General features: G+C 42.3%; 1 long non-coding RNA gene across 4 annotated transcripts in view; it reads left to right on the top strand.

Moving 5' to 3' along the window:
• Positions 1–26079, top strand: part of LOC111268802 (uncharacterized) — a 50150-nt gene that overhangs the window by 8593 nt on the left and 15478 nt on the right. The window contains exons 1-2 of one of the 4 annotated variants that reach the window (XR_015314382.1): positions 7859–8048; positions 18479–21215. This is a non-coding gene — a long non-coding RNA (uncharacterized LOC111268802). Of the gene's footprint in view, positions 1–7858; positions 8049–15136; positions 15262–18478; positions 21216–26079 lie in introns of those variants that run through there. The other 3 variants (XR_015314380.1, XR_015314381.1, XR_002685412.2) reach the window with 3 other exon arrangements.

Genomic DNA, 26079 nt, shown 5'->3' with positions numbered 1-26079 from the left:
TTTAAGTGCGGAATTTAAACATCTTTTTTAAAAAAGTACGTTACGATAGTAGAAAGAGCAATATAGAAGCCGGAGTCCGAGGTCTACATGTTATCCGCCCTCTTTTTTGGTTGAAATTCCGGAGTGATGAAGCATACCTTCTTGAAGGGGGCAGCCAAAGGGAGTGTCACTTTTTCTCATGTGCCTCTCACCATCACTTAGTGCCCAGCTGCTGAGAGCATTCGATATGACTGCTTAAGCGATGTAGCATAAAAAATTAGCATCGCAAGAGAAATTAAACTTTATTTTAATGCGAAAATTGAGAAGATCAAGCACAGAGGAGTATAGTAGAGCAGCAGATCAGAATCAGCCATGCCTCGAGGAACGCCCATACACGATCCCTTTCTTCTCGGCTACACCGTCAGCCACTGAAGGCGTGGTAGCCGAACAACCAGGTCAGCCTCACGTACAAAATCCTCAAGCCGTGTGGTTTGCGTATAGCACCCTCGGGCGTGTTAATGGTCCTGAACAGGTACCCCTTCAACCGCGCGCTCCGACGATCGATGAGTTTGTGAATCAGAACCTCGCAGCAGTGGCCGATCAGTTGACGCCCTCGAAACGCGGCAGCTCTTGTCAACGCCACAGCGATTACATCGGGCATTGATCGCAGAGTACTCAACGGGGTCAGACCTCAGCGAAAACTAAAAAATGCCCTGTGGATGCTAAAGCCTTAGCGCTTCTCAAGCCGAGAAGAAAATCGACGCCCTGGTCTTGATGGAAACCAGCGTGACTAGCTCATTTGATATTCTCGGTTTTTACACCGTGAACTGCCCAGCTTGAGTCTTGGACGTTTCAATGGAAGCGTCTCAGTCGCGACTTATGTCTGCCCCACTAAATCAGAGTCAACATGCGTGCTTATAGAGAAGTTCACCAATCGCCTGCAAGCACTGTTGCTTCCTTCGACCTTTTCCTTAATCATAGCTGGTAATTTTAACACTCGCGTAGATCGATAAAAATTTCCTATCAAAGCCTCGGGGCGCATTTGTTTAGTTACTGTAGTTACTGGACAATCATCCCAAAGTGGTGCTGATATTCAAGGGCCACGCTGGAAGCTTAGAAGTTAATGTGTGTGAAGCGAATGTTATTCGAGATAACCACGAAGCCAAGCCTTTCTACGCCGCCTGGACGCGGAAAGCTTCCGAAAGCGAACACGCGAACTCATGCACTCAGTGTACTAATGGCATCAACATAAAGCATTATGCGCAACAGTTTGTCTAAATCCTATAATCATTCGTCCGGCTCGCTATCTTCAAGAAGCACAGACCCTAATTCGACGGTCTATATCGCCTTGATCGAAAAGCCCACAAAAGAACACTCTTATATCGCTGACGGAAATGTAGCCTGCAGTTTACCCTCGAGAATGTCTGCGAGCGAAAATACGCTACATAACGGACGAAACATTTAGAGATGTCAGAACGTCGAGAAATAGCGGACGACGAGCAGCAATCATACGAATGACTAACACGCCATAGCTTGACCAAATATCCCCTAAGCTTCACTGCATTGATTGATTACTTCGCTGGTTTGATCACGATGATGATACTGTTCCTCATACGGCGCCATCGCTTTCTGCGGTCGGTAATGAGGAGCTCACGGCAGAGCCGTGTCTGAGAGGACAAAGATGCTGCAAGGCCTCGATAGCTTACAGAATAAAAGAGCCCCAAGCCCGGATGGGGACCGCAGTAAGCGCCTCACCAGTGCCCTTGTTCTGGCTTTTTGCTGTATTTCATTCCTTAATGGACACCTACCTGTATGCTAACACTGTGCCAGCTTAGTGAAAAAATGCTGCGCTATTAGTGATTCTCAAAGGCAAAGGTAAGCCAACTGGCACAAAATTGTTAAGAAAAGCGGGTACTAATCGCTCTTCGCCGGTCAGATGTCCAAGGGACTCCTTCTATTCGCCTTCTTAAAGAGCCTGAAAACTATGCAGAAAAAACAAAACGAATTTTAGATGGGTCGTTCGACGGAAGTAACATATAATGTTTTAAGAGCCAATGTTAAAGAAGCATTCAATAACATCCGTTTATTCTAAGGCCGCATTTGACACAGCACGCAGAGATTTAGTTCTGCGGATCCTGCCGTACGTGGGTGTGCTACGTAATGTGCTCACTTTGCTGGTTCCGATTCTACAGGAGAAGGTAAGCATAGATTACAGAGTTGTAGACCTGCTTTCCTTTTTCCAAACAATAGGCTTGACCTAAGGTAATAATCTGAGGCCCCTTTTTTCTGTCGTGATGGAATAAGGAGTCGAAAAAACCTCATTGAGATAATCATCTACGCAGATGACTTGGATATCTATGGCCTTTACAGATTTTAAGCGTAGCAGGCCCTAGTCCGGAGGGTCTTGACCGACGGATGCAATGGGATGCCTCAATAGCGCTAAGCGCAGGGATTGCTGAACTCCTGCCGGGCTCCTCCCCAGGTAGCCTATAGGAGAATGCTCAGTAGTAGGTGATGGGTACGGAGACATAATATTTGTCAAAATCTTCAGCACGGAGCCAGAGACTACGGACTAGGCTAAATTCGCAGCTACGCTAAGCAGCGGTAGCAAAGGTATACAGCACTGTGGTACTGCACTGTAAAGGATTCCGGCGAGGAAGAATGGACGCCTTAAAGTAATGCCAGAGTAGTTTCAAGCCCGCAGCCCAATTAAGGAATCAAGTCAAACGCGTTCTTAGTGCTGAAGAATGTTCATTACATTTTCGGATGCGCATGAGCGTTTTCAGGGTCAGCCATTAGAAAATACATAGCAGTAACGGAATTGAGAACTAAGGGCCATCTTGGATGAAACGGAAGGCGTAAGGTTCAGAAAAGAACGCACGATCGCGGCCGGTAATGCACCGTTTCTCGCCAGACATCTTCTTCAGTACGTCACTAGATTTCCGTATCTTGGGCTACTCATCTGCTTTAATGGTCCGAACTTCATTTCACAGACTACAAAAAAATGTAAAAAGCACTGACCACGTCATTTGCGATCAGGACCGCAAACTGTTTCTTCCTCGTGACTGCGCCTCGTCTATTTGATCAGAGAGTGGCGTCGACTTGGGGGGGGGGGGGGGGGGTAATATAATTTACGAGGACCTTACAGTAGAAATTCTCGAATTACTCAGCTGAGTGAAGACCTCCTTCCTGGAGCGTGCTTTGGGTCTTCGTCGTAACCCGAAACGCACTGACTAGGTCACTTCCTTGGAGACGCCCCGTCCCCTCATCGAAGATCTGAGATCTCGCTTCGGAGTCCTGGCAACCGAGGCCTTTAGCAAACGCTTTAACACGTGAGAGCGCAAGATCGCTAGAAGAGACAACGAATTTTACGGAATGGTAGTGATAAGAGGCAATGGCCGGAAGGAGCCGGACTGAACAAACCCTCGTGTTATTACCCGTTTCGAAATCTATAGCTTCCATTAGAAATTATGTACGGACGAACGCTTTCATGAGTCTAATCAGGGGTGTATTTGTAGCAGATGTGGAGAACTATAATAAATACCATGCAGGTAGTTGCCCGCATGACTTCGCTTGAAAGCCTGACACACTAAATATTTGGCAGACTAAGCTCTTATGTCGTGAGCTTTTAGAATTCTAAAGCTATGAATGTTACAACTTAGGTGACATGTGTGTGAAAGGCTATGAATGAGCTGATAACATATCACTCACATATTCTTTTCTGTTATGTACTTCTATAGAAACGTGCTCTTAAACGTATACCATTAACAGTGTATAAACGTTATGTATGTATTACATCACAGAACACATGCAGGCAGCTGTGTAGGAATAACAAAAAGAACAGCAGTCTTCCTCTTTGGAGATTTTGTTTATATTAAAAAAAGATTACCATCGATGCTTTTTTAGTTAGAAAGATGCTCCCGGAACACACACATTAGTTAGTATGCTAACGAGTCTGCTGTGGAAGCTCGTTTAGCTTTCAATGCGATTCAATCGATAACAATTTGTTTTTACGTTCACGATTAAATGCGATAAACTGAAATCTAACTTAGTATTCCTGAGATATAGACACTTATAGATCCTTTTCTCCGTTTCTCGTCCTGCATTGGAACGCTTTATTATCTTTCTCGTATACGTTGACGACTTGAACTTCACAGATTTCCTTCGCCAGTTTAATCAGTCATATGAAATGGTGTATTTCCTTATACTTTTCTGTGACAGTGGCTTTGCGAAAAATTACACATTAAAGATAGAGATTTATAGGTGCGCTAGCTTGTACCAGAAAATGAAGAAGGGGCGCCTTGACCTCTTCTCGTAAAAATCATATGTTTTTTTCAATCAGTGAAGCTCGATATTTGAGTGCATGATCCGCTTCATCATGCGCTTATATATAACGCGTTTGACATCTCACTAAAATCACCCGACACTTGAATAGATAAGCACTGATTAAGCCGGAATCAATACAGATATATTTCACTCATTATTCTGTAGTTCCCACAACTAAATTTGAAGTCCACTCATCCCACTCCTCGCTCTCATCAGTCCTGGCCATCGTATCTTTGCACTTATGCCTTAACTTACGTAAGCGTAAGTTGGGTATAATTGAATTCGCGTACAAACATTAACTTACAAGAACTACCAAGTAGATTTGAATAGTGTTCAACTGTGTAAATATTCGATTAATCGTTGGATTTATAACATTACTGAACGAAATTCGTTGTTTTTCTACGTTTATGTCATTTTTCCCTGTTTCATACTATGAAGCAGCAGTCAAAACTACACAAAACGAATTTAAACAAACAATATTAAATTGACTCTCATTATATTTTCTAAGGCGCGAAGCGTCGCCCCTCTGGCAAGCTTTCAAACGGCCATTGCGCTTTTGACAACATAACTAGAAAGCACAATTGTTTACAACAGTATTGGTATTTTCAATGATGAAATGTTTCGTAACTACCTCCAAGCAGACGAATTCATCAATGTAATAACAGTAATGTTTTTAACAGCTCGGTATATAGTTTGCTTTTGATGCTAACTGGAAACATGTAGTTCTGACCGCGTCAGGGCATAATATGTCGTTTCTTCCCAAAGTCAGAAAAGTTGAGATCCAACAGGATACCGAAATCTCCGCAAGTCCGTATAGAGTGCGCCCAAGCCTGCATGAAGGTTGTGATCAATGATATCAACTGTAAGAGTAAAAAGTAAACCAATAATATGTGTACGAATTTATATATAAATATTTGTAGAGATTGATGAATGATTTTTTAAGAAACATCAATGCGTTGTTCTTCGTGATAAGCGCCTGTGATTGCTCTAGTAACATTTACGCATTTCTTTCATGAGTCGTTAAGTTGCGAAGACTGAGAACACGTACCGCTGATTCGGATTGTACAATAGAATACCTTTGTTACACATCTGGCGCAATATGAAACATCATTCGTTCAGCGGGGTTCGCTAATCGGCTGTAATGTGTTCTGAATGTCATGCATACAAAATCGTGGCACTAGAACCTGTTCGAGTTCAGGGGATCGGTCACCCCGTTGATTCTGGAGATCAACAAAAGGTTCGACATTTATTCCTGTCGCCCGAAAAGATGTTTTGTCTGGCGCCGTTACATCATTATAGTATTGTTTTTCTGTGCTTAATCGGCTATCAGTTGCAGATGCACAGGAGGTACGGCGGCGACCAAAGTTTAAAGGTGGGTTTTTCAGGGTCCTGATCTGCCTGTGATGGTGTCCTCCTTTCCAGTGCCAGACAGAGGCTTTTAAAGCCATATCACCAACCCGCCATAAATCTAGCTGTCTGTTATACTTTGTGGCCGCACTTTTCGAGCCTAACTCCCTTGAGTTCTGGCCCTACTAAAACGTTCATGCTGATCGGCCACTTTTCGTTTATCTTCAATACATTCTACTCAATACTGATGCTAACTATAGCCATTATTATTTACTGGACAAATTCGTTGAGTGCTTAAAATGGATTTGTGCAGTTTCAATTTTAACCTGCATGTCTATCGCTTAGTTTTCTTCTTATGACCTCTGTTTCGGCCGAATTTTTACGCGGTTTGTCGACTAGACATGGAGCTATAAAATTCCTTCCTTTAATTCTACAGCCCACGTGTGATCGACTGCCGTTTGATAGCCACATACCAACTGGCAGAGCATTATCAACCGAGCAGAAAAACTGCTACAGTTGGTATATAAACATTGACGCCGTCAGGAAATAGTCGACTGTTGAAACGAATTAAACTAATAGTAAAGCCGAACTTATATAATACTAAGACATATTTAATGGTCCTGCCTCTTCATAATGATAGGCATCAAGGGCCAATTACATGCTTATATATGTGGGTGAAGAAAAGGGTGACTATATGGTACAGAAGCTTCGTGAGTCACTTCGTGCTTTCTTCTAGTACGGAAATATTTATTTTGAATTTCGTTTTTAGCAAAGTGCTACTTTGTAGTGCAGATGATTTTGATAGACCTAAATATCCAACATCCAGAAATAGCTTTTCGTTTACCATTTTTACAACAGTAACAAAAATATTTTTCATAGCTCCTTGTATAAGCTGCACTCGTTCGTTCAACCACTGGTTGTTCGAACGGGTTTATTTAACTTCTGCTGTGCTATAGCACTAAGTTCTCGAAAGTTGTACTTGGTACTCGTAGAAGTGAGAGTGTTATCAGTTCTTTTCTGGCTGCTGTAAAGGGTTCGGTCGCGAGAGACTCCACTTGTTCATTCATTGTAGACGAGGTAACGGCAACTTTAACAAGGTAGATTTTCTAAGCGTGTGTTTTGTGGCGTGATACAGGCTAGAGAGTATTCCCCGCTCAATGGCCTGCCTTTTCAGTTGACTATAAGAAGTCACCTGCCTAAATCGAAGCAATTTATTGTGTATTAAAATACATGCACCTGCAATGTCTTCTCAGATTAATACTTCCTAAGGCAACTGTCAATTCTTCCTCGCTGGAATGGAATTATAGAGCGGGCTCGACAGCCGTCAATCATTTTTTGTTGTCTGATTATTTATTTGATTCTTATGTGCTCTCGAAACGCTTTCTATTCTTCCTTTTATGCCTTTTCCGCCGTTCGAGACTTATCTTTCACTTGGTCTGTTTTAGTCAGACACGCTTCAGTGCAGTATCGAGCATTATCTGGCACCAACTTGCCTAATAAAAATTAACTCATTGATAAAAACTAGTCGTCTGCCCGGGGAAAGTTCTACCGACGACGAGGACGCGGCCAGCCAAGCAGGCAGGCAGGCGGGCAAAGTCGCAGTCAGTAAGTCGATCGCTCGCTAGCTTTAATACATCCCTTCTGCTCTGCAGGCCAGAGAATAAATAGACAATATAATTCGTAATATGGTTCTGGCGTTCGTCCGTTTTCGATTGCCGTCATGAAAAGACAAGGCGCATAAGGCACACTGATTCGTCGTCATGTCTCCGTCGGCTTCTTCTCTTGTACGTGTCGATAGTATTAGAAACGGTAGCTTTCCCTGTGACGTGGTAATAGAGGTGCAGGCGACCGAAGCCTGCTGGCAACGTCGAAGTGAGGAACGCAAGGGTAGTAGAAGCGCACGACCATATATCCGTGGCTATTGCCGACACTAGAGCCGTTTACTGGCCGGCTGTTGGACAGTGGTAGGCTCCTGCTGATGCGTTCCGGCTGTGGCCGACTCCATAGAGGCGACTTGGCCTGGTCGAAAGTGACTCCGCTGCCTTTGAAGGAAGATTTCCGCTACTTTGTTTTTGGGTGATCGATTGACCAGCGAAAACAGAGAGGAAACAGTGAAAGGCTTTGCTACGGCAAGGCAATGACTGCATCAATTCGTTCGGTCGAACTCCATAGAATTCAGTTCTTGAGGATTCGTTGGTTTCTTATTTCTTCTTTGAACCTTTTACGTTTGTCGTTCGTTTTCGCGGTTTACTTCTGCCTACTCCTTCCTTTCTTTTATCTCTCTATGAAGATTCCTGTCTTCGTGCGTTTGTCTACAGCGGCCATTATGTCTGTAGTGGCTAGGGCTTGCAGCCTCCATTCAGAGATCGAAGACTGAAGCAGCGGACCCAACCAAAGTAAGTGTATGAGATGTCAGTGGCCAACTATTAATCAGTACAAATCCTTCAACCTTCGACTTTATCGGACTATTCTTCCTTTGAATCCGCCCAATCTTTTAGGTCCACCGTTTCTCACTCAGCTAGAATATCTTTATTTCGAATTAGTAGTGCTTTCTCTTTACTTCTAATAACGTTGTCATGACAAAACGATGGAAGGATAACGAAAACACTAATAACAAGATTTTATTATGGATAATATATAGCGCTTTAAGTCATATAGTAATAATATCGATGAGTAAGCATAATTTAACATAAAAATATGGCAAAGATTATCAGGAAGCTATTTCTCACAAGAACAATAGTCAGTGTGGCATTTGTTCTAAACTATTGTGAAAAAACCTGATTCAGACTATTTTGAATTAAACACCAAAAGAAACCTTTGTTAGGACGTGTTTCTATCAAAACCATTAACAGTAAGTTAGTAAACACACTGTCACCATCGAGCGACGGCAGACGTGTCCGTTACTAAATTGAAAGATAAGTAAACGCTCAAATGTCAAATCTGAGTAAAAATTAATTTATTTGACACGCTTAAGAACAGCATATTTTGCGTCACAACATGGGCTTGGCATTACGTGGTAGTGTCTATGACAAGCTACGCATAGCTTCTTTATTTGCCGAACTAATTGCAAGACCGACCTACACGATGCCCGCAGTATAAAAAGGACAAACGTAATTCATGCCATCTAGTGCTAAGCCTATTTGTTTATATATCTATGTATAAGATGTAATTCGAATTTTGAAACATGACAACGGGTTTCCGCGATAGAGCTTTTTCGTCATAAAGAATGGGTCACGCTAATACAAAAAATCATGCGTTGGGGTCGTTTTTGAGATCTTCGAAAGTAATAGCTGTAAGGTTTATTATTATTACTTCAGAATATGGTATGTGTGCTATTACATTTATTTCTAAACTTCATTTGAACATCTTATATATTGGGTCTATGTACCTTTGTGGTTCCATTACTTGGAGGTCATGGGACCCCAATTTTCGTGATGGACTTTCAACAACAAAAATCCTGCCAGAGGATCCTATTTAACGTACGAAGTTATTCGAATCTTCTCAGAAAGTATGTATAGAGTTACGACTAGAAGAAATATTTTCTAATAATATCTGATACGATAAAGGAAAATTTAATTTCAGCATGTTGGTTTAAAGTATTATTTTATACACCGGGTAGAAGATAAAGTGGAAATGCATTTTACGTACGCGCATCCATGTGTACGTTACGTACGTTATGTATTACATAATGTATTTTATTTACGAACTAAAAGAACCTATTGCCTTTTGTGCGTTAGCTTACGAATGTCCCGAGAAGGCGGTGACACAGTTGGTTCATTTTTTGTACTTTAAAATCATGGAGCTGCTGTTATTAGATCAAATACTCACAATGCATGGCTACAGTCTAGAAAACAGTAGCGAGTATAAACTGAGATCGAGCACTGGACACTACACTGCAGCAATAGTTGTTTGCCAATTTCTTGTACAATCTACTTTGTATATTCTGACGAACTGGGTACGAGAATATATACACAGGCTTTTTACGTAGTTTTTTTTGAATAACCGTAATTTCCTTTCTATGCGACCTCATCATCCGTTCTTCTCGGTTGCACAAATCTCTGGGAAAGAGCTTACGTAGTTTTCGTATTTTACCTGATTTTCACTTTGTCCCCCATCTCCCGTAATCTCACTTTTCTCGATCGGTGTCCGCACTGTGCTGTCATCGTCAGACCGTTTGAAGCCCACTCACTGTAGAAAACGCGTTCTTCCGGCATCAACAGCAGTAACGGTGGTTGCGGTAGTAGCCACCTCTAAACAAATCCTTCGCTCTTTGTTGGCCAAAAGCCAACACGGGCTCGGAAAAGGTCTCGGGAAATATATGGGAACAGTCCACACAAAATGAACACAAGTCAACGCTCCTCGCAGAGCCCTGTCGCTTAGTTCACAGCTAGCCAGTCGTGTCGACACTGCGCAAGGACCCCACGTAACGCACGCGTACGTTGCAACCTTTCTTCGCTTCGCTTCTCGGAGCCCACTTCGGCAAGCCACTTTGTGGCAAGCAAATGCCCAGATTGTTGGTCACTTCTTATTTGCCCGGAACCATTGCATTACGGAGTTGGCATTTTACTACATGCAGAGAAAAAATAAGGGTCGAATCGGCGGTGTTCTCGGGGCAAATGTTCGACTTGTTGGGCTATGCTCCTACTACAGCTACTGGCCGCGCGCTAACAGTCCCCCAAAAGTAACCCGATGGAACCCGGTGACTGCAACGGTTTTTCACGAAGAGCATCCAACCATACCATTTCGCGATGAGCGCGAAGTCCGAATCTGCCTTCTGACGCTCTAGTCAGCGCCAATTACCCGATTACAAACCCCCAGTTTTTCAAGTGACCAGCGATCTAACGGCGACTGTCCTGCAGGAGTTGTTGACCCCTAACGGGTGCGAGCCACCAAGCGGTAATAGGGGTATGGTGCAAGGGCGAAAGTCGAGATTGAAAGCAAAGAGAAATTAGGTGCAACAAATTCAACGAGTTAAGACATTGGTGACATACCACATCCAGTATCCAAAATTCAGGAAGCTTTGTTAAATATGTGCGCATCTAAAGATGTATGTAGCATGTGTTTATATTACCTTATCTTTAGAATAAGAAAGCACTTTATATGCTATTTAGTTAAAATAATATTGTATAATAATATTGATATGTTAGCTTGCTTTGTCGAACCATCAATATTCGGCCACTGCTTGGGGGCTTTTTTTTTGTTAACAACGGAACTTCCTTTTGAGTCTTCGTTAGGTTTTCGTGTTAAAGAGGGTTGAATAGGGGGCCACAGATATATAGGATTAACCAGTTGGGACAGTTAATATTAAAGATTTGTTATCAAATTAGTTGATTTCAGCTTGTTTTTAATGAAATTATATAATAATTAACATAGAACATCACATGTCTGAGCCGTAGTATGTTTTAGTTAAAAGGTATCCGCATCGACGTGACGACAAGAGAAGATCTATAGTACTATAGTAAAATAGAGAGATTTTAACGGCTATCATTACAAATATGTTTGCGTTCTGCGTTGTTTACCCAAAGCTAGGAAATATTACGGCCGCAAAATGAAGTCCAAAACAGAGATGCGCGAGCACGCACAACCTCATTTACGACCGGCCGACCATCAGGACCTTGTCAGCCATACATTCCCCAGCATTGTCATCCCTGCTCTATTTCGTCTTGGACCTGATCAGAATTCAAATCGCTGCCGTCTCTTTCCGAAAACTTACGCATAAGTAACTGTCGTAAGGAACTTACTTTAGCCAGCATTGGTTCAACGTCCTAGCTATTGGAAGCTTTGACGAACACTTTGGGTATATGTATGTCGCATACACAGTTTATTTCTTCTATAGAACTGATCGGATAATGAACCCGAAACTATAAGGTACTTTTAACGTACTGTTAGCGTTGTTTCAAAGTTGGCTTTGAATCTAATTTGTTTATGTGAATTATTATCACAATCTACGTAAAGTTATAGAAGGTTAAGGAAACTTTTTTTACAAGAGTCTAGCCTTACAACCAGTGATAAGTTTAAATGCGGATCGCGAAGCAGGCAAAGCATTCAAACCTGTTTGAAATTCAGGTTACAGCTTTTACATAGGTTAATCATAATTTTTACCAAAAAATTAAGCCGTAATTGTTTTCCAACATAGAAATGCGCTAACTTCCTCCATCGATAATTAATATTGTACGGCACGACGTCATGTAATCATTCTTTTCGGCACGTAGCTTGCAGCCAATCCTTTGGGTACTCTCGGCTGAGGGATGGATGTCCAAAAAGTCAGAGTCACCGTACGAGTACGCAAGGACGTTTACAATTCGGCACTCTTCAGCTATTTGCTCTCTTTCTTTTTTTCGCGCCGTATGATTCCATATTGTGTTTGTACGATTAAAGCGTTTTGTTTGACTAGATTGCAAAACGCACTTTATTCGCTTTTCCTTTAAATCCCTGAGAAACAAAGGTTTTTCTGAGAAGCAAGGCATTTTTATCGTAGGGTTTTCTGATTACATTAGCTCTTATTTCGCCTGCAATCGAGAGGTTGTGTCTCGTATTGTTTCGGAGGCTCCCAAGAGGAGTGCTAAGGATGAACTTCAGTCTAGTGTTCCACATAACAAACCGTATCTAAACGCATTAGTAGTTACTTTATGGATGTATAGCTGCTCTATACCAAGACTTCCCTATAATGGGAGATGATACCACACGGAAAATAGGGAGTCACAGTGAGCGACAACATACCATTAATCGCCGACTGGATCAACAGATCCAGATCCTGATGGGACACGGAAACTTCTACAGCCATCTGGACATAATAATAGGTAATGTACCTTCACCAATATGCGTACGTTGTAGTCGCGTTGCCGAAGATGATGCCAAGCGCATGTTAATGAACTGGTTTGCCCTATAACTGGCCGCTTCGTTGAAGAAAAACTCGCGGAAAAGGTAGGTGCTTGTTTCCGCGCAAGACCGTTAACCGACGAGGACGAGCATCGACTAGAAACGTAATCGCTAAACGAGAAGTACTAGAGGAAAGAAAGGTAAAACAACGGATCAGTCAAATGCAGACCGCCTTTCTGGGCCTAAAATAGCGGCCCCTGATGGACAATTAAGCACGAACACACGACCTCGGGCGCCGTAAGACAGGAGGGCAAGACCACTTACGAGAGCATTACGGCTGGCGAATAAGAAAACTCCGCACGAGTATCAATTGAAACGCGACTAATAAATTTACAAAATCCACCAGACGCCCCTGCAAACCTTGGTTCGTAAGTAATATTCGAATCAGTTTCAAACCACAACCTAAGCACCAGAATCTAGGCTTTAGAAGGCGAATGTACCAAACAGCTGCCTGTTATCTGATCCGCTTAAGCGGGTGCTTTTAGGTTCGATCTAGCCACAATCTTATATAAACTACAAACAGTAATTAGCAAAAAGGTCTACTTCTGATGCCCTTGTTAGTTTAAAAAAGACAGATTTATTTTTAACGGAAAAGAGACGATCCAAAAGGTTTTCGTCGTAGCAGTCATGGCAGTAACTGGCTGAATTTTGTATATTCTGTTTCGAAATCAGTTGGAAGTTGCAAATAAACACAAAAGGCGTAGAATTCGCTTAATGTAAATATAACAAAGCTAACGAGGAAGATCAATATTTACAATAAGTTTATAATAAACATGTATGTCTCGTTTTTTTCGCGAAACATAACTAATGTATCACTTAGTGAAATCTACATTTATTTATGTATACTATTGACGCCGGAGAAACTTTATTACACAAAATATATTATTTAACATACTCAATATATATATATATATATATAATTGATAATCGTAATAATAATAGCGATAATGATGATGTATTTTTTACTGAACTGGCGCTTCAACATGCTTGATTTAGGTACGCGCTCAGTAAGTTACAATATATGATCTAGGTACGCACCCGACCCGATGTTACTAGCGTTTGTCCAATCCAGATTCTTCGTTGAATGAACAAGCCGAAATTACGCTGATCGGGCGTACGCTATGCACGAAGAGTCCCGCGATAACACACTACTCATATCCGGCTCCTTTTCGGAACAACTGCAAATTGTTGACTGACCAGTTGGCAATGACGACCATAACAACAACGGGATTTCTCCCACCTTTGAAGCCAGGTATTCGAAAGCAAAAGTACCTGTTTTGCAAAACTGAGGATCTCAACAACCCTTGTCGAGGGAAGAAGACAAGCGGGATCTTTATGCGATGAAGGCTGACGACTGAGGAGATTTCTCGTCTGTTTTTATCGAGATGACTGATATGGTAACGCAGCTTCTGATAAAGTATCGACGTTGAACGCATCAAACGATCGTTGTTGTTGTCGTTAGAAGGGCGAGAGTATTACAGACATTTTTTAATGCTACCGTGCTCGTCTGGTCAAAACTTAGCATTACTTACTGGATTGATACATTTGTAGAAGTTATGAGCAATAATGACACCTAATCTGAAAAGTCAGTGTGATCATAGTTGCAGTGAAGTTTATGTGAGATTTCTGAAAACTGTTGCGGTGGTAAACTTCCAGCTGCCAGCATTCAAGGCTTGCATGAAAGAAAATGACAATGGCGGAGCTTTCCTATGTCCAGATATTGTCAAAACAAATACTAACTCAAAGTCGCCATGGATAAAAGGAAGAATATGACATCAGTGGGACTATAGCTGCGGCTAGACGACGCTGACTAGAGCGCCACATTAGCATGGTCAACTGGTATCCGAGATAACCGTACAATTAACTCGTACGCCCTTTAGTCAACCCGTATTTTATATCAAACTGTTATTATTTGATTATTATATTCTTTTTTTTTTTTCACAGCGTATTGCAAATTATGGACACCAGACTTATGGTAGATAAATGACATCATTTAAAGACGTGCACAAGTTCAACCTATTATTTTCTCATTGACTTTCTTGAACAATGTTGCCGCATTAGGAAAGCCTTTTGCGTTTTCTGGCGACGTGCTTCAATGTCGGAATGTATTCTCCTCAAAATCGTCAGCTTTGCCCGACAGGCTCTTTTTTTCTGTCCTGTTTCCTCTCCTTCTCGCCGACTTGTTTGGCCGGGTCGATTTGCATTTTTACGCATACGTAGACTTTCAGTGCAACTTCTTGATGCTCTAGTTTTCTTGTTTTTTTTTTTTCGATGGTGAAGCTCATCGTGAGGCACCACCCGCAGCTATACACAATCTGTATCGTTATGTCCTCTATACAGGACCTATAGACGTGAAATACAAGCCAAATGATAGACGAAGCGAAGTCTATTGCCGGCGCGGCAAAAATCCGTTGAATGTTCTATCTGTGCCGAAAGAATACCGAGGAAAGAAAACGCGGAAACTCGTAAAACTTTTCGTTTGACGTCGCATTTACTAGATATGTGCCAACGGTGGGACAAACCCCGAGGGTGAGTTCATTGCATATGCTTTCGTATTCTTTATTCGCATCAATATTTCTATTTCAAATCTTTGCCTGACGCCGACCCCAGCTAAATCGTGGTACCTGTCAGCTGGAACGGTTGGTTTGGCAATAGTCTGGTAAGCAATCATGCAGAGTCCTCTTCGGGACTTTTTGGGATTGGCAAGGACGGCCAAATTTGTCGGCAATGGTGAGTGATGAAAGACTTTATATGCAATGCTGGAACAGGAAATTTTCATTGATTTGTATGTTCCTTTTGTCGGTTTTAATGCTAAATCTAGTGAGAAATGTGCATTTCTTGTTGTAAGGCGCCTGCTTTCAGGCTATGCGTAAACGATATACGATTGATCTCAGTAGTCGTCGCTAAATCTTTGCAGTTAGATAAAGTATGGTTAAATCAGATGAGCAGAAGGGCTCCTTTTTGAATATATGGCATCGTCTAAAGAAGTCGATATCTTGATGGTCAATGACGTATGCTGCGTCATACCTAGGCAGGGCTGATTCAACATAGTTTAATAAGCATGAAAGCCATGTATAAATTTCTATAAATTCAATATTACTACCCAGTTCAGTAGTTTAAAAATATCGATATTCTGCATCAAGATTGTTTGAATGTGTCTCTTAGGAAATGGTGATCTGTTTAACGGCCTGCATAAATACATTGAAACCTACTGTAGGCTTACAAACATCCTAGTCCATGCTGTGCACATATGTTTCATAAAATGTTTATGAATCGGCACCTCTAAGCTTTTCTCGCATGACCTATTGTTTAGGTTAACCTGTGTAATATCACTTCGTTGTTTTACCGAGAAATTTACTAAAGAAGAAGAAAGAAACAAATTTACACTAAATTTACTGTACGACTCTCGGAAGACGCTACGATAACTAAATTGAATGATCAAAGCGTGCTTTAGTTAGATGAGGTATAGTGAGGAAGAAGACTAAACGCCATGTCCGTTAATCGCTGTATATAAGACAGTTGACAAGTTACCAAATATTATGTCTGCTACACGCTGAAAACTTAAAAAATTGATAGGTCGAAACGTTTCATGAGCTACAGTTTTTGCTGCAGAATTATCTGGAGACAAGGTACCCCCGGTGTATTTTGGCTAGATCTGCTCGAAAATCATACGGATCGCCGACTGCACAGTTTGTTCGTATGGCGAATTCACGTAAGGTGTTGATGATATCTCGATGAAAAGCAATCTTTCCGTAAGGAGGTACGTCATGAGCAGGGTGCCCATCAAGATCTCGGGCCAAGGGGCATCTGGTCGAATAAAATCAACAACTGCCCAGATGGCCAAATCGATTCAAAGAAGACAGGGAGCTCGTTTTGAGCCATTGAACGATCTTATCTCTAAACGCAAGACAAAAACGGCGCAGAGAGAAAAGATGCAAGGCCGCAGACAATTTCAGGCCGAGCCGAAAAGCTTTGCTAAACGCCGGTGCCGCAGCGCTGTAGAGAGAAGTGCAGTTATGCAAATTCAAGATCGTCGGGTCGGCCCGGCCCGGCCCGGGGCAGGCCGGCGGCTGAGTCGGAAATGAACCGTGAGATTAAACTCGAGAAAAATAAAAAGATGAAAGAGAGAGCGCCAGCGTGGGACCAAAACTTAGAATCACTAAGAGCAACGACGGTAGCATAAATACATACTAGCGTACACACATATCACTTGCTTCAGGTACACTAGACAGCATTGAACAAAAGAATTCTTTTACAAACAGTTCCCCACTATTCTCAATGACTTCGCGTCCTAAAAACAGGCAAACCGAGGAAGAGAGACGTCGCGTGTAGAGAAAGAAAGAGAGAAAGGTATGTGTATATATATGCTCCTAAAATGTATATATTCTTCAACAGTGACTGCGAACGTGCTGTAGTTCATTAGTAGTAGGTAATACCGTGTTTATATGCTACTGCCTGTATCCAGAAGTTTCGAAATCATTTAGCTCTGTATCGTGCATTATAAGTCCGCATCATTATAAGCTTAAGTACGACAACCGCCCAACAGATTCTTCTTTGGCTTATAGAAATCCAGCAGGTGCCTACCGTTCTGCCCCAATCAGACCGAGGCAAAATAGTTGTATCATCGTTTTGCTTCTGTTACCGGTAATGCCTGTCAGATGCTTAAGCTGTAACGTTGAAATAAATCTTAAATAAAGTAGAAGGACGAAAAAAGGAGCAAAAGGTAGCGTCATAGACACGAACCGCGCTAGCCTACAATAGGAAAATATATAGATTTTCAGTCAGTAAAAAGCTCGATTTGCCGTTAAATCAGGTGCTGGTAAAACGGCTAGGTAGTTTTGTCTGATCGGCCTTCAGCCTTACTTCCGGTATTTCCTTTTTTTTTCTTGTTAAATAAGCGTATCGTTAAGAAATTACAAAAATCATCAAAGTTTTTTATCGGTACGAAGTCAAGTTTAGACGTGATGACACCGTTGCAAGTCAAATAATGATCGATAAACTATACCGTCGTCATGTCCGACTGTGAAAACGTTCTGACGAGAAATTTACGAGAAGAAACCTGACGGGTTGATATTAGTGAATATAGTGATATTTAGTCTTATGCGATACCCAGTTACATTATTGCTCATATAGGCATGAAGATTTGAAATCATCCGTAGTCTTTGACCCGTTAGGTCATCTGTCAGTTGTCAGATCTTATTTTTACACTGCATACGTAACTAACATGTAACCGCGTACGAATAAGACGCTACTGTCATTTCGGAAATTGGTCTGAATCCTCACTTGGTAAGGATGGAAAGATTTTCTAGCCTCGTACAAAGAAACTCAACTGATTGCTTTAACAATCTTTGACAACAATTGATCATGCCGATATCTGTACTCGATCCATAAAGGTTAGCTGATCTGAGCTCTACTGTCGGGTGTGCTCCTGTTATTTAAAAAACTGCTATAAACAATTAAAATGCACGAAGTAACCGAAACAGTCTCATGTTCCATAAAGAGATATGAAAAATTAGTTCTTTCTATTGAATCATTCATGCAAATTCGTATGACCGATGGGTTTCTCGCAATCCTGTATACATTCAATGGATTACACGACAATCGGACGAACGACGAAAATCGGGTTAAAATTGTGAACTGTTTTTTTTTTTTTTTTTTTTTTTTTTTACTTTTTTCATGGAACATTGTTAAAGCTCACATTTTTTTACCGTTATGAAAAATTAAGTAGAGTAAGTTTGACCTTGAAAAAAATTATCAACGAGACAGTTATGATACCTTATTATACCATGTACTTAGGTGATACTGTAACTGGAGAGATTTGGATACGATTTATAATTACGTCAAATTATCTACTTATTAACATTTCTCCAATGTAGAGCAATTGTCATTTTTAAAAATAATATATTAGTTTTTTTTTTTTGTATATTTTTGTATTTTCGGTGTTCAGCACTTGTGCCAGCTTCAGGACTCAGTCGAGTGCAGAAAAAGGGCCAATTAGCGGAAACGCTTCGCAAATGTGAACATTTTATTCGCTCGTTCACACATCTGCGTCGTCCTTAGATCAAGATGGGCATATCATTACAATCGGCGTCTTGATAAATTAGTTGCCAGATAAACACCTTCAGTACGATGCGGAGTACCTAAATAATTAACGACAACAGGCTGAGAAGATGGACGTCCATCCCAACTCTCGTCGGCGTAGACCGTCGTCTAAATGGGTAATGCACATCTCTTCAAATACGTTGCTATGGTAGCTGCTATGGTAAATAAAGAGTATGATGCCACACGATGGTTCAGATCTTAGCGTTGTCGCAAGCTAGTAACAACAAGATGCCCAGATAAGCAGAACGATAAAGAATTAAAGAGAAATGACGTATCAAAGAAGAAAAGGTAATATTATTAAGGTTAATAGCGAAGTAAACCATTTTGTGGCATCTAGGAAAAGAGTATATGTGAACTAGAGTCCCTGTCTAAGCCTAAATTTACAATCCGTATGCCTCATTTATCCTGTATCATCGATGGATTACACGATCATGTGTCAGTAAATAAATTACGCGGTACTATTCATAGTAAAACTTAACAACACGTATTCTAATCAATTTGCAGAACAGAAATGCTGACACTCGAATTATATGTGTTGCTATTGATGTAGCTTAGACACCAAGTACAACTTCCAGGGTAAATAGTTTAAGTTGATTTTTATTTTTACATATTCTTTACTATTATCTTTCTGTTTTTCCCAAGCAGTATAATTAAGTCTACCCTATTGTTAGCTCATATCAATATATAGTGCTTTTGGCGGGACGTCACGTCGAAGTTGACCTGTCTTATATTTTCGTACGAAAATAGTATATTTTCGCAAAAATTATAACCTTTAATTGACATTGAGTGTCAGATGATTACACTAAATTTAGCATAACAAACATAATTAGATGAAATTTTGCGATGTCACACAAAGGCAACTTTCGTCTATTGTTTTTTTTTATTTACTGATGTATATACGTTATGATACGGTATTGTGTATACCGTTGGAAGGGTCTTTTTTGTTTTTGTCTCCAAATCCACTGCCATCAACCTCGAACGATAAGTATGTCAGGTGGCAAAGACCCCATTTCCAGCAGCTACCTTATTTCATATGTTATGTTTTTGTTTCAGTGCTGACCGTGTAACTCTGTATATTCATTCTATATACTATGAAAACTCTATAGCGGAGGTATATACGTACACCTAGCAATTGTCCTGCTTCAGAAGCGGTTCTAGCCGGTCCTCGACGAAATCATAGTGATCTAGCGGAGTACATTGTTTAGAGAGAAAATAGCATTTTTAAACTTACCAAGCCATTATTGGGTATTACTCTCTGGGATGTGACAGCCATTAAGGATTGGTTCAGAATCCTAGGTGAAAGACAAATGATAAGTGTCGAAAATGCTGTTTCTTATCACTTGACATTCCCAGCGCTAGAGCCTAAAGAAAAGGCAAACCTTTTGTGATTTTCTGGACAGAACAATGGTAAGAGGCTTGAAAATTAAGAAAAAAAAGAAAAAAAAACTTCTCAATGGTGTCTTATATTAGATTATCAGAAAACGAAATACAAAGACGAGAAGCAGTAAAAAAACCATCATTACTTGTCCGAAAAAACCTAACGCATAACACATCTCAGTAATATCATACGTTCGTCAGTGTCGTTTACAACATAAATTGCATTTTGCAAAACGATCTATTATTAATCAATGAATCATGAGAAGCAAGAACATAGAATTGCACAGCGAAGCTCACTTCCAGGAGGCTTTTGTCACGCTTGTAATTACGTACGTAATATTTCTAGGTGAACAAAAGCAACAGCAAAAGCTACCATGGCGGATTGATTTGCTCCAGTTCCGTCTTCATCTAGCTTTTTTTTCCTGCTCCAACAACTGCTCCTCCGCCAGTAGGGCTGGACGCTATCTTAAGAAGTCCGAATGCATACAGATACATGTATACGTACACGGAGGAAAGTTTCAAACGTCATCCGCTCCTCTCTTCCAGCTTCAGGTTTGAAGCAACTTTCCGAAAGTCACAGTTACTCTCGACTGGTCGCTCAGTAAATGCTGACGGTCTGTTAACAGGCCAATGGCTACAACGAGCGAGTGCGATGTTCCTTTGTTCCCGATCTCGAATCGTTGCATTCTGATCGGGAACACACGCAAGGAAAACGGGAGAAGCACGTCAGGCAGGTAGAAAAAAAGAAAACGAGCGAGTTTGACAGTCGAAGCGTTTTTTCGTTCCTCGCGGCTGCCGAGATAAATAGCAGTAAGCTGGCTTGCTCGCAAAAGACCTATTGGCGGTCGGCTGACGCTCCAACCGTTTATATCCCCCTAACAGCAGTAGCTGCACCAGCACTCGCTGTTTCGTTTCCGCTAGAGCAGGCACGCTAATTATTATTATTTGCCTACTACTCGTCCTCGCACACCACGAGCGTTTTCTTGCCACCACCATCCGGCTCCGATCCGTCAGAGGGGTCTTGAAAATCTGGCCTTTTTCCATGGCTTTACGGACGTTCGGGCGACCAGCAGCCAACTATTGTATTGCCACTACCACCGCTGCAACGAACGCACGTAAAAGGCTGATAGAGGTCGACTGCTACTGGCCTAACCACGAGTCGATAGTCCTACGACTGCAGTACCTTCTTTACCGACATCACTGTCGGGACCGCGGTGTGGCGCTGCTGCGTTTCCACATGGTGGAGTGCTTCCACTGAAACATTTGATCACAGGAAAGGAGAAAAGCGGACACCCCTTTCTGATTGGCCAGTCGATGTGCCGCTACTGCGTGCGTTACAACAAAGTGTAAAACACTGCAAGTGCAATGCATTTGCGAGGAACTGGTTAGCAGTACTCCCAATTAGCGGTCGTAACTTGAGACACGATGAAGAAACAGGACGACGACTATGTGCGGCGAGAGGGCGAGAAGGGAGATGGAACAGGATAAATGTAGAGTGTGCGAAGATTAGAAACGGACTGTTGTGGATAAGGACAAAGTCGGACGGGGACGGACGCCGAATTGGGCGACCCTTCGAGGCTTTCGAAATCTTCGGTACGTCGCATGGGTAGTCGCGGTAAGGACGTGCTGGTATTGTCGGATTAGACCGGACCGGGTCATCGAATACTCATTGCCGTCGACGTCGTCGCCGCTGCCGCTATCGAGGCCGACAAGACTTCGAGTTTTTAATTAATTCGGGCGGGCGCTATTTTGGTAGAAAGGGACAGGACAAATAGCGGACCTGATGAAAGATTTACAGATTACGTTAGGGGCAAGGCGTATAAACGAGGCGTTATTGAATGATCGGTTATATACGGCTGCTAAAAATCTAACAAATATGTTCGAAACTAAGAAAAGGCTTAGAGTTTTTGGTTGTAACCACAGTTCGTTGTCATAGGTAACGCTTCAACTGACGATAGTCTTCTTCGCTAATCTACGTTACCCTTTTAACACGTTAAAGAGAAAAGAACGATTTTGGGGCGATATGAGGGAGCAATCGTTTTTTAGTTGTTTTTGCTAATTTCTTCTTGAGGTATTATATAATATGGTGCATACCTTTTTTGGGTAAATTAAAGACTTCGCAGCAGGTTCCTTATTTAGGCAATACCCCATTTAGGCACTTCCTGCAGTTCCTTCCGTATGAAATGCGAACAAAACACACCGTCCAAATTTCGATTGGTTTTGTTGACGATATGTATAACTAAAAAATAATACATGCTTATTCGGCATATACAATATAATTTTTACAATTGGTCAGTAGAAACATGCATTTTTTTATTTAATAAGAATGACGGGCCACAAGTAACAACGCTTAACTTTGTAGTGGTATCCCTTAGTTTTGCAGCAGTGTATTGACGTACTCTCTGCCCTCAGAATCGATGTCTTCTTTGTTACTTCGACTGCTGATCCTTTCCCCGTGGTAGAATTTTGCTACCGGGTAAGTTCATTAAGCGCATTCCCATGAATCCGGTTCTCTTTTTAAGCCTCTGTCCCCATTCAGGCAATGCTATGCCCCCTTGACTCTGTCCTCCTGTTAGCTGGTTCTCTCTATCACTTCTGCTTAGAGAGGCAAAGTGAGAGGGTTTGACGCTTAATGATGCAACTCAATATTGAGGCAATTGTATCGAAGCCACCAACAAAGGTCCTAGACTTCTCTCGAGTTTCTGTATCGCTCTTTACTTTCATAGCAGCACGTCTAGTTGGCTCAATTTGCTCTTGTGTTTGTCGTGCTGCCCAGTAGAGTACTGTTCGGATAGACTCTAAAGATTGTACAAGAGAAGGTGGCACTGGGCAGAAACGGAGCAGAAAACTTGTCGGTGAGGGTGGTTTGCTGACAATTCCAAGTGCCTACCTCTCGAAAGTTCTCTTCCTGAAATAGTTAATGAATCCCCTTTTCGGCTGAGTGCTATGACGTTGCTTCAGCTTCAACGTGTCCTTCTCCTTCGCACACTCAGCCCCTTGCCCCGCACTCGTAATTCAGTATTTTTTGCTCTCGGCTCTCACACCCGTTTGATTCTTAGTTGTATTGGTGGTAGATGAAATTAAATCTCATAAATAAGATAAATATTGAGCTGTTTTTTTTTTCGGATAATCAAATTAAATATTATAATTGCATACATCAAAATAACCATTGCAACATCCAAAGTGCTTATTGAAAGGGTATAATCGTAAGAATATGTTGCATCGCTGTAAGCGATATTCATGAAAGGATCGGGGCGATAGTAAATTCCGACAAATGTTTTCCCTAATTTAAAAAAAACCATGTAGGCGAACTATAATTCATTTTGCGTCTCGACTAGCGGCTGAGCGGCTTGTGTACTACTACTGTAAACGCAGTTCGAGATTTTCCTCGAGGGAAAACGTAAACGGCGACGACTTAGATTCTAATACGTTCCGCGCGCTTTTATTTTCTGTTGGCTGTTATTATTTCCCACCAACTCCTTACTCCTATTCTTCCTCTATTACGAGTTCCGTTCTCGTTTTCGGCTCTACTTGCCTGCATATACATGTTGTCTAATACATGTAGTGAGTTCACTACACTCCAGCAGTGCTCCTTTCGGATCTCACAGCCCTGAACTAAGAGGTACAGAGGCGTTGTACGGCGCCAGTGAATCCGCATACGCAAACAGTAGGCAGACACAATAGTACTCGCCAGCTCGTGGCTTATCGTTGTAGGATTGCTTACGTTCGATGCTGTTTGTACGAGACGGAAAAACGCACTCAAACTCCCCGGGGCGTCGTTGTCCTTGGCGGCCTCTCTTTAATCCCTTTCAGTTGGACCCGGACCACCCGGTCGCTCCCTTCTAGGTCAGGCCCGCCCCTTGTGTTCCCTCCTCCCGCAAAAAAGGGTTCTACAGGGTTTCGCGATGCTCTCACACTGCTGTTATTACTGTCATGGCAATGCCCTTGGTGCTTTTCGTCAGGCTGGTGAACAGCGAGTGCAAGCACAAACTGGCTGCGCTGGTTTCTCCGCTTCCCTCGCGCTTTTTTCCTTTGGCAGCAGTACTACATACATACGCACGTATCGAACTGTGCCTCTACTACCGGTCTCTTGGCTTAGTTCACAGGACGGCCACTGCTGCATTCAACCTCGTGTGTCTATCTGTCCGTTTTGTTTGTCTCTCTCTCTCCTTGGTTTTCTTCCTGCCCCTTCCTACTCTTCTTGGGCTTTTCTCCTTTCTGCTCTAGTTCTTCTCGTTCATTCATTCGTTCGTTGAATTCCTCGAAGGTAATGTGGTGTTTGCATACGGCCCCCAGAGGACTCGGTGGAAACGAAGACGCAGCCAGTCGGTAGCAACAGCAGAAGCGGCACCAGCTAAATGCTGCTAGTGCTACTAGCAGAAGCAGAAGCGGTCGTGCACCGGCAAGAGTGACTGCTATTGATGCTGCGGCCGTTACTGCCGTCGCCGTGGTACCAGCTGCTGAGAGCATCCTCCCTGGGGGATAGTTTAAGAGATGTGTGAGCTTGAGGATAAGTTCAGGCCACTAGGCCACTCGTCCATGTTCACCAGCGCCGGCAACCGGCAGTCGCCAGCAGCGGTCGTTGTGATGAACCTGTAAGGCCGAAGGCGATTTGTGCGTGCACCTTGTTAGTTGCAACATAAGCGCAAATATACAAACAACTAAGGCAGAAGTAACAACAACAACATTGACGACGATAACTATTGCCACTCCGCTACAGGCTAATCGAGTTCATCTAAAGCGACCTTCTGCTGCAGGTATTTGTAGTGCGAGAAGTCAGTTTCTTGCAATAGAAAGCCTTCGCTAGCTCATGCGGTCAAAAGTGCATAATCGTCTATGAAAACAGAGGAAAAGAGATCTGATCATTGTAAACACAAGCAAATGAAGTATATATGCATTTAGTTTTTTTCGAGACTAGAATGTAGTATTATATAATAAGCCTTTTTAAGGAAACACCAAGCTGCTTACTAAAACCACAATTCATTCACAGCAAATGTACCAACCTTGAACATACCGCACAAGTAACGCAGTTATCTCTCCACTTCGATAGCAGATATCAAAGTCATATCAAACGGAACAAAACATAGAGAACTAAGTTCCGTGTGTGTTAAATATAATAGCAAAGCACATTATATTCTATAAAAATCATCATTATTATTCTCTGTGTATTTTTAAAATTTCTGAATTCGAAATTGGAGATATGCATGCTATCCTTACGGTGGGATGAATTTCTCCATTGAGTCGTTCCTTCCAAACCGTTCCCTTTCCTCTTAGCTCCATATCACTGAGGCGCTGCGTAACTGCTGCTGCTGTGAGCTAGCGGAGAGGCCATCGACCACCTGACTGACCCTCATCGTCGCCGCCGTCTTCGGCTCTCCGTCTGCTGCTTTATGAAGGAATCCTTCCTTATCGAGCTTCGACGTCCCCTGCCTACGCCATACGTCTCGTGCAGCGCAGGCGGAATTCCGTTCATTCCACCGCTAAAGCTACCACAAGGACCAAGTTCTTTGTCGCTCTATGCCCCCCGCTGCCACCATCTTTTTCTCACAGAGGACCGTCTGCTGCCCACGCAAGCTGTTTCTTCCTCCTCTTTTCGATCTCATCATTTTTGCGGGAACTCTGTGAATCTGGAGAGGGCTCCACAAGACGGACCCAAGTACCAAAATCGGCGACCAACTACAAAAGGTGGCGGGAGGTCTTTGCCGCGGTCCACCGAGCTGTTCTCACAATGGTCGGTAGCTGCACTATAGTAGCAGAAGTCATTACCTAGTAGCTGCAGTAGTAGTAGTAGTAGTATAGTAGTAGTAGTAGTAGTAGTAGTAGTAGTAGTAATAGTAGTAGTAGTAGTAGTAGTAGTAATAGAAGTAGTAGTAGTAGTAGGAGTGGAAGTGTGTAGGAAAAGCACTACAGCAGTGGCATAGAGCAAGAGGGAGCGTTCATTGCCGGCAATCCGTGCAGAGCAGCAGCAATATTGTCTTTTGAAAAAACGAAAGTTGGCGGTCGCTAGCGGTCCCCCGCCTCCCGTCGACAGATAGACCACTACCCGTCCTGCCGCAACCAAGCCTCGAA

This window comes from Varroa jacobsoni, unplaced genomic scaffold, assembly GCF_002532875.2.
Source record: "Varroa jacobsoni isolate VJ856 unplaced genomic scaffold, vjacob_1.0 scaffold_1321, whole genome shotgun sequence".
In the NCBI taxonomy this organism is placed as follows: Eukaryota; Metazoa; Arthropoda; class Arachnida; order Mesostigmata; family Varroidae; genus Varroa; species Varroa jacobsoni.
This window is presented reverse-complemented; position numbering and strand designations above follow the sequence as displayed.